The following is a 13,207-nucleotide window of genomic DNA, read 5'->3' as shown; positions in this document are numbered from 1 at the left end:
GGGATCAAATCCCTGGATCCCTTCAGGTCCTTCTCCCCCACCACTCTCAGGCCTATATCCCAGAAACAAACTGGGGGGTGAGGGCTAAATGCGCACAGGGGTGTGGGTCAGACAGTAACAATAACAAAGATGGGGGTCACTGACCCTCTTGTATAATGCAGACTCCAATTGCAGGGGCCAGGGGCCAGGGTACCCCTGACATCACCACAAATCAACCAGAGCAGATGCTTCAGAGCCAGGTCCCTGATCCAACTTCTCCTAAAACCCTGCCCAGCAGCTACCACACTGTTTCCTGAGCCACCCCCTTCCCAGGAAAGGGGAATTCATCTCTTAAAGAAGTTCTTCCTGCCTCCAAAACGTTCTTCTTCTGGTGCCAACAGAAGGAAGTCCCAGCTGGGCCACACCCAAATCCCTCATTCACAGGATCTGTTTCTCTCTCGGCATCTAGTTCTCCTCAGACCCAAAACCTTAAGGAGATTATTTTTCAGGGATTATTTACCCCTCCCTGACTGTGTCCTGAAATGGACACAGGCCACACTTGTGGTTGGCCTGGCTATGGGACACTCACATGCCTTGACTGCAGAGTGCAGGGCCAGGTGGGCTTTGAACACAGAGACCCCACAGCAGTGTCAATTCAGTCCCTGTGATGAGAAGAGCAGCCTGTTGCCACATCTGGATTCTTCCAACCTTCACGCCTACCCTTGGTGCTCACAGCCAGTGAGGACAGTGGATGAGTGCCAAACATGTTCCCCTGCCTTCTCTCAACATCCATGAAAAAAGTCAGAACCTAGGGCAGCCCCGATGGCCCAGCGGTTTGCTGCCACCTTTGGCCCGGGGTATGATCCTGGAGACCGGAGATCGAGTCCCGAGTCAGGCTCCCTGCATGGAGCCTGCTTCTCCCTCTGCCTGTGTCTCTGCCTCTCTCTCTCTCTCTCATAAAAAATATTAAAAAAGAAAGTCAGAACCTAGATCCATCTGAGAAACATGATACAACGTGATATATGTTTGTGGCACAGGGAATGCCAGAGGCATTTCAATCAATGCTATATGGGCATTTAATAAGAGTTGAGACACCCAAAATAATCACCGGTTCAGGGACACCTGGGTGGCTCAGTGGTTGATGGCCTGCCTTTGGCTCAGGGCATGATCCGGGGGTCGTGGGATCGAGTCCCATCTCAGGATTCCTGCATGGAGCCTGCTTCTCCCTCTGTGTGTGTGTGTGTGTGTGTGTGTGTGTGTGTGTCTGTGTCTGTGTCTGTGTCTCATGAATAAAGAAATTTAAAAAAAAAAATCACCGGTTCAAGGTCATAATTTGGGGCCAAAGTGGATTTTCAAGCTGGTTCATCTCTCTCTCAAGCCACACCATATTCTAACCTTCACATTTGACCAGTTCCTCCAAAAGCACCAAACTATGGAGATCATGTGAAATGGATTACTCAAACCCAGACTGACTCCTAGCTGTGGCCTGGCACATGGAAGATAACTCTGACATCTTCGGGTAGATTTATACTAAAGGACTATCCATTGTTGATTGATCTGAAATTCAAATCTGACTGGGTGGGGCAGCCCGGGTGGCTCAGCGGTTTAGCGCCACCTTCGGCCTAGGGTATGATCCTGGAGTCCCGGGATTGAGTCCCATGTTGGGCCCCCTGCGTGGAGCCTGCTTCTCCCTCTGCCTGTGTCTCTGCCTCTCACTCTCTCTCTCTCATGAATAAATAAATAAAATCTTATTAAAAAAACAAACAAACAAATCTGACTGGGTGTCATATGTTTACATTTGCTAGGTCTGGCCACCTTGGAGCCTCAATAATATTCTTGAATAAGGGAACATAAGCCTGCAATCAGAGAGTTGGAAGATTACTGAGTCCAAGTAAGGAATTTTACTGGTGGGGAAACAGAACTCATAGGGCTTTGCAGTACGCTTCCTTCTTCCCATTAGAATAAAATCCCACCTCCTCCCAAGCCAAAATATCAGACAGCCTCTCCTACGTCATCCCTGCCCACCAGCTTGCCAGCCGCTCTGTCCCATACTTGTTGCCATCTCAGGACTGTGGCACTCACTATTCCCCTCTGCCCAGAATGTTTGTTTCCAGTTTAGTAAGATTCAGGTCTCTGCTCAAACCCACCTGCTTGCAAGCCCATGACTCCAGCCCTGGCGAGAGGCCTCCCCAGTCACTGTGTCACACCCTTGATTACTTTTCTTCATCTTCATCATCAGTAGTTGAAATTATCTTCTTCATTTCTTTGTTGGTCTGTCTTTTCCCACTCACCTTACTACTCACCACAGCATCCAGACACTTGATCACAGGCCTCTGAATATCCATGGGTGACAACCCCAATCAGGAACCTAAGCCTTGGGCAGCTCCAGTGGCACAGCGCTTTAGTGCCGCCTACAGACAGCCCAGGGCGTGATCTGGAGACCCTGGATCGAGTCCCACATCAGGCTCTCTACATGGAGCCTGCTTCTCCCTCTGCCTGTGTCTCTGCCTCTCTCTCTCTCTCTGCAGCTCTATGAATAAATAAATAAAATCTTAAAAAAATATTAAAAAAATAAAATAAAAATAAAAATAAAGGAACCTAAGCCTTGCACTGAAACTCCTGCCAGAGGGCCATCTCCCCCTGTACTGCAAGCTCCTGGATCTCAGCATCACCTGGAGCAGGCATGAAGGTTTCTAAGACCAAGGAGTTCTAGGGACTCCTATACTACTAAGAAGGAAGGTAAGTTAGTCTCTAAATCTAGGCAAAAGTTGTGATTTAGCATTTCCCAACCCAGGACATGTAGAAATAAATACCCCTGCTCCAAGGATCCTAGCAATTTCCTCAGTGCAGGAGCTTCTAGGACTTTCTACGGTGGACAGCAAGGTGCTTGGTTCCCAGGAACATTCTAGAGGCTGGAACCAAACCCCACAGGATAGTCCTGAATCACTGAGGCTGCTGACTTGAATCTGTGGTGAGAAGCATCACACACCAGACCACTTGCTTTCAATTTAAGAAATTATAACCTATGGGCTGAGTGTATCTCTGTGTGTGCACAAAATCAATGTGGGCCCCATACTTCTGTATGTAGAATAGAACCACTTTGGAGGATGTGCAAGAGCCTAATGTCACAGCCTGTGGGCCAGGAGACTAGAGGCCCAAAGTTCAGAGGGAGGGAGACATGCCTTCTCCCTAGTGTCTATGCCCACAGCTCTGCCTCAGGATGTCTGGCCCTTATTAGGAGCTCATTAAACATTTGTGGCATAAATTAACATATGAACAAATTTGTGAGCTTTTGAAAGATTAGAACCAAAAGAACAAAATGAGATGGAGGCACTAGGTGTCCTTTTTTATTCCAGGCCACCCTCGCAGTGCTCATTTTGCCATCCATCCACTGCCAGCCCTGTGCCTATCTGCACAGGAGAAAGAGGAGGATCCCTGCTGATCAGGTCTATTTCTATTTTTTTTCTATATTTTTTTATATGTCCAGGGAAAAATCTCTTTCTCCCAGCTTTCTTGTCTATGCTTCAACAACAATCCAGGAGAAAATTCTCATAAAGACTAGAGCCTTGGCGATCAGATATGTCAGAGGCTGAGCAACAGGAAGGACAAGCCTGGCCCAGTTTGGGTGGAAGCCAAAGGCAGGGAGCCCTGGTGGCTGCTTCCCCACAGACTGGCCCAATGGCCTTAACATGGAGGACGGAAGTGGCAATGACAAAGAAACTTTCTTCACTAAGACACATGTGTGACCCTCAGGGGCACGGTCCCTGAGTGCTCAGAGCTCCTTGGGGACTGCTGAATTCCACCCAAGACAGGAGCACAATCCCTGGAGCCCCAAGCTGCCTGTTCTCCCCACTGGAATTCAAATAACCATGAAAGTACAGTAAATCTATGGCCTTTGAGACTCAGTCAGGCTCAGCCCAGAGACCAGCTCGGCCCCTGTCTTGCTACCGAACTAAGTCACACCCTCTCTGGGCACTCCTCCCTTGGGAAATGTAGAAGGTGGACTGGCTGATTTCTTAACTTCTTCTCTGCTCCAATAGTCCCCAAGATGGGATTATCTACACGAAAAGGGGTCAAGGAGGGGAGGCATGAGGAGAACATGGGTGACCCAGGCAGTTATTTTTGATAGGTAATTGGCCATGAGAATATTAAAGGTATATGTGTACTTATAATGTGTATATTGAGGATTATGGTGCTATCCTCTGGGAACGTATTATCTAATGAAGATAAGGAAGGAAAGAAGGATGAAAGGAAGGAAGGAAAGAAGGACAAAGAGAAAAAGAAAAGAAAAGAAAGGAAAAGAAAGAAAAAAGAAAGAAAGAAAGAAAGAAAGAAAAAGAAAAAGAAAGAAAGAAAGAAAGAAAGAAAGAAAGAAAGAAAGAAAGAAAGAAAGAAAGAAAGAAGGAATTGGGGGGTAGGGAAAGGGAGAGAAGGAAAGAAGGAGAGCCATCTTACCCACTTTGTGTGATGAATTAATACAAAATGCACACACAAAAAAAACAAGGGATGAGGGGACGCCTGGGTGGCTTAGTGGTAGAGCACCTGACTTTGGCTCAGGGTATAATCCTGGGGTCCCAGGATCGAGTCCCACATCGGGTTCCCTGTGTGGAGCCTGCTTCTCCTTATTCATGGGAGACACACAGAGAGAGGCAGAGACACAGGCAGAGGGAGAAGCAGGCTCCATGCAGGGAGCCCGATGTGGGACTCGGTCCCGGGACTCGATCCCGGGACTCGATCCCGGGACTCCAGGATCACACCCTGGGCCGAAGGCAGGCACTAAACCGCTGAGCCACACAGGGACCCCCTCTTTGCACCTTCCTGCCTTTCTGTGCTGCAGCCCAAAGACCTGTGACCATGCTCAGGTCTAATTTGAAGTAGCTGGGAGGACTTTGGGGAGAATGTGGGCAGCAGCTAAGATTTCAGGATTGGAATTCAGACTGAGGTTCTGGTTTTATTTATTTGTGACCCTGGTCAAATCAAAATCCCTGAGCCTCAATTGTATCTCCTCCAAAATGGGGCACTATCCCATAAACCCATAAATTACTAAGAGAGGGGGATGCAATAAGGGGTGGCAGAAGCTGGCTTAGCCAAGGGCAGCATGTGGAACCAGCCCTTCTGAAATCATGAACCATGTTCCCCTGACTGTGAGTTCACCAGGAGGTTAATGGGTGTTCTTAGAATAAAAGAAAACAGGGGATCCCTGGGTGGCTCAGAGGCTGAGCATCTGCCTTTGGCCCAGGGCGTGATCCTGGAGTCCCGGGATCAAGTCCCACATCGGGCTCCCTGCATGGAGCCTGCCTCTCTCTTTCTCTGTGTTTCTCATGAATAAATAAGTAAAATCTTAAAAAAAAAAAAAAAGCTCACCTTGTCAAGGAAGTTTGCGATACACCATGACAACATCAATTATAAATAGGAAAGGTTTAGCAAAATCTTCTAATTGAAAAAATAATCTTGAAACAGAGAAACTAATCACAAAATGCCTATTGATATCTTGAGGCATTCTGAAGTCCCATGGAATCCAGAGAGGGACATTTTGCCCTGATCAACATATCCCCATGGGGGATACATTCCAAGACACCCAGTGGATGCCTGAAATCATGGATAGTACTGAACTCTGTATATACTATGATTTTTTTCACGTATATACATATCTATGATAAAGTTTGATTTATAAATTAGGCACAGAAAGGCACAATGACTGATAACAAAGTAGAATAATTATAACAATGTAATATAATAAAAGTTAAGTGTATTTGGTGTCTCTTTCACATTCTCTCAAAATATCTTATTGTATTCTACTTATCCTTCTTGTGATGATGTGACATGATAAAATTCATACATGATGAGATGAAGTGAGGTGAATGATGTAGGCATTGTGACATAGCACTGAGCTACCACTCACCTTCTGACAATGCTTCAGAAGGAGGATCATCTGCATCCAGACCAGCATTTGTCCTTGGGACAAACTGAAACAGGGAAAGCGAAACTTCAGGTAAGGGGGTACTATTGTAAGGCATCATTCCTGAATGACACATTCCAGGAAGAAACTGGAGTGAAGGGAAGGCCAAAGAGATGACTTTGAATGCCAAGCCAAGATTCAACCTTTGGTGATGGTGGGCTTAAAAAAAATTTTTTTTTCTTGATTACAAAAGCAATACAAGACAGCCTTCTTAAAAATTGAAGTTTTTTTTGAGTAGGGGTGTGGCATGGTTCTTGATTTGAGAGAAATCAGTCTAACAGTTTTCGTGTAACGGATTACCAGAGAGTCATTAAGAGCATTTGGGGGGGATCCCTGGGTGGCGCAGTGGTTTGGCGCCTGCCTTTGGCCCAGGGCGCGATCCTGGAGACCCGGGATCGAATTCCACGTCGGGCTCCCGGTGCATGGAGCCTGCTTCTCCCTCTGCCTGTGTCTCTGTCTCTCTCTCTGTGTGTGACTATCATAAATAAATAAAAATTAAAAAAAAAAGAGCATTTGGGTAATGGGTGGTAGCAACAGAAATCAAACGAACAGAAAGAAAATCAAGGGGACGAATCATAATATTGAGCAACTAAGTTTCATGAGTGAGGGATGTCTGGGTGGCTCAGTGGTTGAGCGTCTGCCTTCGGCCCAGGGTGTGATCCTGGAGACCCTGGATCGAGTCCCACATCAGGCTCCCTGCATGGAGCCTGCTTCTCCCTCTGCCTGTGTCTCTGCTTCTCTCTCTGTGTGTGTCTCTCAGGAATAAATAAATAAAATCTTTAAAAAAAAAAAGTAGGGAGGCACCTGGGTTGCTCCGTGGTTGAGCATCTGCCTTCCACTCAGGTAGTGATCTCAGGGTCCTGAGATCGAGTCCCGCATCAGGCTCCCCACAAGAAGCCTTCTTCTCCCTCTGCCTAAGCTTCTCTCTGTGTCTCTCATGAATAAAACTTTTTAAAAAATTATTTATTCATGAGACACACACACACACACACACACACACACACACACAGAGGTAGAGACATAGGCAGAGGGAGAAGCAGGCTCCATGCAGGGAGCCTGATGTGGGACTCCATCCCGGGACCCCAGGATCACATCCTGGGCCGAAGGCAGGTGCTAAACCACTGAGCCACCCAGAGATCCCATCAACAAAATCTTAAAAAAAAAAAAAAAGAGAGAGAGAGAGAGAGAGAGACAGAGGAGCAACGTGACAGAATTTCCAGGTAGAAGTTGGATAAAGACTGAACAGGAGACTAGAAGACGGTTAGTTCCCCAGAAGTCATGAAAGACATTTCAAGGAGTAGGGAGTATCTGGAGGCTGGAGGCTGGAGGTTGGAGAAAATGCAGACCAAGGAGAATTCCTGGAAGGGGAATCACTCAGCTCTCAGTAATTTAAGAGAATGATTTTAGTGGCAGGATTAGACACCAGCCTGACAGGGAGGAAGGAATGGCATAGGAATGAAAGCAGTGGGCCGGGTCCACAGGCGTGACATGCATGTCACTTGGAGGCAGAGAGGCAGTCACTTCAGTCCTAGGGCACAGGGCTCTTGTCTGAAGACAGAGAGAGGTTGGGGGGAGGATCAGAAATGCAGTGGAGGGACGCCTCAGTGGCTCAGTGGTTAAAGCATCTGCCTTTGGCTCAGGGCGTGATCCTGGGGTCCCAGGATTGAGTCCCGCATCGGGGGCTCCCTGCAGGGAGCCTGCTTCTCCCTCTGCCTGTGTCTCTACCTCTCTCTCTCTCTCAGTCTCTCATGAATAAATAAAATCTTTTTTTTTGCTTTTTTAAAATTTTTATTTATTTATGATACTCACACACACAGAGAGAGAGAGAGGCAGAGACACAGGCAGAGGGAGAAGCAGGCTCCATGCACCGGGAGCCCAATGTGGGATTCGATCCCGGGTCTCCAGGATCGCGCCCTGGGCCAAAGGCAGGCGCCAAACTGCTGCGCCACCCAGGGATCCCAATAAATAAAATCTTAAAAAAAAAAAAAAAAAAAGACATGCAGTGGAAAGCCCTGACCTGGGTTTTAGGCTTAGATGTAAGGCTTGTTTAGGATGCTAAAGGCCTTCAGATCCCACAGAACCTCAAGGGGATTCTTCCTCCACTGGTGGCAGTAAGGCGACTCCTTCCCATCTAGCACTGCAGTTAGCTCCTCCGTCTGCCCACAAAGTAGCCAAAGATGAACTCCCTCCTGTTCAGAAATGCTTTCTATCCTGGTTGGGGAAGTCACCCTTTTGACTTAGTAGTCTTCTAGGCTGTAGGTGTAGGTGTAGACCATACTTTTTGCTTCAGCAAAAGGGTTATCACTAATCCCATTTAATTACGTCGATAAGAACCAGGTAAGATTTGTTATTACAGTCCAGGTTTTTGACCTAGAGACTAAAAAGGCCTGGCAGAAAGGGCTCCTGGGAGACACCTGGGTAGCTCAGTATTTAGCGTCTGCGTTCAGCTCAGGGTGTGATCCTCGAGTCCCGGATCCAGTCCCACGTCGGGCTCCCTGCATGGAACCTGCTTCTCCCTCTGCCTATGTCTGCCTATCTCTCTCTCTGTATTTCTCATGAATAAATAATTTTTTTTTTTTAAAGAAAGGGCTCTTAGGCTGCATTTGGACTCAATTCCAGATTTTCTTGCCAACCAACACCAATAAAACTACACTGTGCTTCCCACCCCTGGATAATTTAGGTGCCACCTGACTTTCTCTTGGGGGAGCAGGAGGATGACTTAGGTCAAACCCTTGATTTGGTAGTGTGTATTTCTCTTTGAAAACAGTCACTGACGTTTTACCATCCTTTCCCTGGGAGAACCAGGGCCAATTCCAATGGCCTTCCTAAAGGATGCAAGTTTTAGCAGATTAGCAATTCACGTATTCGAGCTTCAAGGTGCTTGGCAATCCCAAATGAATTTTGCAGTCCAACAATCTTAGGAGGCAATGATGGAAGGACACTTTGCTCTGGTCACCTGAACTGCCAACTGACACTGGAGGACTTTAACTTTTGTGCTTAGTACCCTTCCCACTGGTATTAACCAGCTATCATTCTTCATTGTTAGTGACACTCTTCCTTGTCCAAGACCCTAACACCAGTAGGGGGTCTGTAGTCTGGCACCCACCAGGCCCTCATTTTTCTAACTACCACTGAGGCCTTGCCTTCCTTGCTGCCTGTGCAGTCACCTGGCTCAGTTCCCATTTCCCTATTTGGATGTGAATGTCACTTAGCCAGTTTGCCCACATGATTTCCCAGACCCAGGAAGGGACACGCCTTGATGTAGAGAGATGCAATCACTACTACCAGTGTGGAAAGGAAAGCCATCCTTGGTATGGGTCACATGCCCTTTTCATTTTTTATGTCAGAAACTATGCTCATGTCATCCAATTTGGTGGGGCATTTCACTCCCTCTGATGAATGCCCCTTTGCCTTAGACTCTTCCAGGATACAATTTCCCAGCCAAGTGGGGCTCTTGTTTATGTTTAGGATTCCAGACTTCACAGACATCCCTTAATCCAACATCTCTGCCTCTAGGCAATGCCTTTTTCCAGAGAATAAAGAAATTCTGTACATTCTTAAAATAAAAAGGTGAAACATAATTATAGGTCTTGACATTTCTAGGGATCAGTCTAGAAATTACACAAGATAGCCCTGAAATAATCTCACTTCATTTGCAATCTCTCTTTGACAAAGTGAATTTCAGTGGCCTTGGCTCTGGTTATGGTCCCCCACTTGCCCTTTGCTCTCGGAGTTAGGGGATTCCAACAGACCTGTATCCAGAACTTTCCCACGGCTTGTCTAAAGGAGAGATGAAGCTCAGGAAGTTTCTAGTTCTTAACATGTCTCGACATGGCATAAGGACTCAGGGGGATAGGTCCCTCTTCTCCCCTTTCCTGCTCATTGGCCCAAAGTGAGATTAAGACAATGCAAGTTTAGGATCCAGGCATAGAGTAGCAGTGGGATGTGAACAAGTCACAGTTTTCCTCTATGCCTTTCCATTTCTCATGTATAAAATGAAGTGTTGGACAATGAGCTGCTCTTTGATCCCAGTTCAATTCAGTCATTATAAAAGCACTGAGGGATTACTTAAACAAATAAGACTGGAGTCCTACTCTCAGAAAGCATCCTGCTTAGTGACTGTAATGAAAGGAAAAGCTCCTGAATCCTACTGTGCTCCATACAGGGTACAAGGCACTTTGAGCTTACACTCATCGGTGCAACCTTTAGAGACTGGTGTTCTCATTTCTGATAGGCTGAGGAAAGCAACTGGCCTAGCTCCTGGGAATTCAACTACAGCTCTGCTAGCCACCAAATTCTGAGTGTTTATTGTCCACCCAGACTGCCTCAGACACTTGCAGAATGTGGTAAGTGTTACAAAAGAGGTGCAAACAAGGGACTCTGGGAACACCGTTGTCTTCAGTTTCCAGTGGCTTCCTTCCCTAGCCAAGGACTCCATCCACCTTGCCACTTGGATCCCTGCTGAGCTCAGTTAGGGAATCAGGCCCCACAGGCTGCCTGCCAACCTCCTATTCCTGGGACTCTCAGAATTTATCCTTTACTTTTCTTCTAGGAATGTTAGCCCGCTTGTAACAATAACAATAATCTCTTCCACTACTGCTTCACGGTTTACAAAACAGTTTCACATCATTATCTCATTTATTCACATTCCTACAACATCTTCTTGATATCTCTTTAGTATAACATTCTGCCTTGCCTGACAGGCCTGTTTCCCTTTATTGTGTTCATCTTGGCTCACAAACTCCCTCCTATAATTCAGGTATCTCAGTACCTTGCACATTTCTGTGCACAAAGTGGAGGAGATAAAAGTTTGCCATATTGAATCGTCACAGTGTTATGGGTCTTTCTCATTGTAGCTTTCTTCACCTCTTTGATTCAATGGTCATTTGATTGTCTACAAAGGGCAAAGCTGTTTTGTTGTTGTTCTTATTTATTTATAAGTAACTTCCACACAATGTGGGGCTCAGACTCACGACCCCCACAATTGAGAGTCACATTCTTTTCTGACTGAGCCAGCCAGGTGCCCTAACGCTGGGTTCTTTGAAAGATTTTATTTTTTTTTCTTTTTTTTAAAATTTTTATTTATTTATGATAGTCACACACACACACACACAGAGAGAGAGAGAGAGAGAGAGAGAGAGAGAGAGGCAGAGACACAGGCAGAGGGAGAAGCAGGCTCCATGCACCCGGAGCCCGACGTGGGACTCGATCCCGGGTCTCCAGGATTGCGCCCTGGGCCGGCGGCAGGCGCCAAACCGCTGCGCCACCCAGGGATCCCCGAAAGATTTTATTTTTAAGTAACCTCTATACCCAATGTGGGGGCTTGAGCTTACAACCCTGAGATCAAGAGTTGTAAGTATTACCAACTGAGCCAGCCAGGCTCCCCAAAGCTGGGTTCTTTGAGGGGGAAATCAGACAAGGAATTCAGATTAAAAGGGGGAAGACAGAGACAAAGGCCTCTGACACCAGGTGGGCCATGGTACACATGCTACAGCAGAGGTGCAAACAGTGAAGTGTGAGTGACTGATGAGTTTTGTCTGGGGGTGGGTGGGAAGCAGGAATGCTGCTTGGAAGGACCCCAGCCTGTAGAAAAGGGAAACTGAGGCTGAAGAACTTGACAGAGGACAGAGTCAGGAATGGCAACAGATTTGATTGACCCTTGGGAGAGAGAAGAGAGCTGCACAGAAAAACACTCTCAAAAAAAAAAAAAAAAAAAGAGGAAAGAGGGCTAAATGGGTTGCTTTTCCAAAAAGGAAGTATTTAACTCCCCCAAATTTTCTAGGAGTCAAATGGTCACAGTTCCTAGGAAAAGCGGAACAATTACTGCAACACAGAGACTAGTTAGAAAAAGTTTGGGGGAATGCCTGGGTGGCTCAGCAGTTGGGAGTCTGCCTTTGGCCCAGGGCATGATCCTGAAGTCCCGGGATCGGGTCCCACATCGGTCTCCCTGCATGGAGCCCGCTTCTCCCCCTGCCTGTGTCTCTGCCTCTCTCTGTGTGTCTCTCATGAATAAATAAATAAAATCTTAAAAAAAAAAAAAAGAAAAGGTTTGGGGAGCACAACTGCCTGACATTTCTTCAGTAAAGGGATGGGGGGAGAGGGAGAGCATCAATTTTCCGGGATTCCTCTCAGGAGAAAAAAGAGGTGTTTGAAGTAGCAAATTTCTCTTCTGGTCCCAGGAGGGACACACAAGGGTAGGAATTTCCCGAGTTATCTTTGAAGACCAGGGCACAAAGCCCACGCTACCCTTCAGCAGAGGGAGGCAGAAGGCTAGTGGCCCCTAATCGTGCTCAGAAAAGAGGCAAGGTATGCTCTCCAAATAATCTCCAGGAAAAAATGTGGGACCTGAGTTCCCCAAATTCTCCTTAGGAAAGGGGGCAAGGGCCCGAACCTCTACAAATTTTCTTAGAAAACAGAATCGTGAATCTACAAAATCATCCTCATCCTGGCAATTCTCGGAAAAGCAGGCAGGGTAAGAATCGCCAAAACTTTCCTCAGAAGAGGGGCAGAGCAGGAACCTCCAAGATTCTCTAGAAGAGGGGCCAGGGGCAAGATTCCTGGATTCTCTTCAGAATGGGGGCTAGGACACGAATTCCGAAGATTCTCCTCAGAATGGGGGCCAGGGACAAGAATCCTCAAGATTCTTCTCAGAAGAGGTCGAACCCACAACTCTTGTCAGAAAAGAGCGCAGGAAGGTAATGAATTCCCTCGGGAACAAGGCCGAGGCCAGGGCTGCCCAGTCTCCTTGGAGCGCGCCTCACGCGGCCCCGCCCACCGCCCGGCGTAACCGCCCCACGCCCGCCCTGCCCAGGCCCTCTCCGGTGCATTGTGGGTGGGGCGCCCCTGCTGAGCACTGCGGGGAACCCCCTGCCCAGCCAGTTGTCGGCCGCCGGGCGGCCCAGCCGAAACGCCCTCCGGGGTCGGAGCAAGCCGGCCAAGAATTGACGCGTCTCCAAGTCCCCGCCCCTTGTGGCGTTCCCGCCCCGAAGCCGAAGCCCCGCCCCCACAGGGCTCTGACTGGCCCTGAGATCCGCTCCACTCTCCCACTGGCAGACCGCTTGTCAGTCACCCCGTCCCACCTCCTCGGGCCCGCCCAGATCGCCGGCGCGATCCCGAGGGCCAGCCGGCTCACGCTCTCGTTGGCTGTCGGGTCCTGTCCATCGTAAGGCTGGCCACGCCCTCCGTGGGGCGCGGATCCCCGGAGCCTCGGCCGGACCTCATTGGCCTGCGGCGCCGCCACTCGACGAGACGCTGCTCAACCCGGAAGTG

This window comes from Nyctereutes procyonoides, unplaced genomic scaffold (genome assembly GCF_905146905.1).
Source record: "Nyctereutes procyonoides isolate TBG_1078 unplaced genomic scaffold, NYPRO_anot_genome, whole genome shotgun sequence".
Lineage (NCBI taxonomy): Eukaryota > Metazoa > Chordata > Mammalia > Carnivora > Canidae > Nyctereutes > Nyctereutes procyonoides.
The sequence above is the reverse complement of the archived record's forward strand: the minus strand, read 5'-3'. Positions refer to the sequence as shown.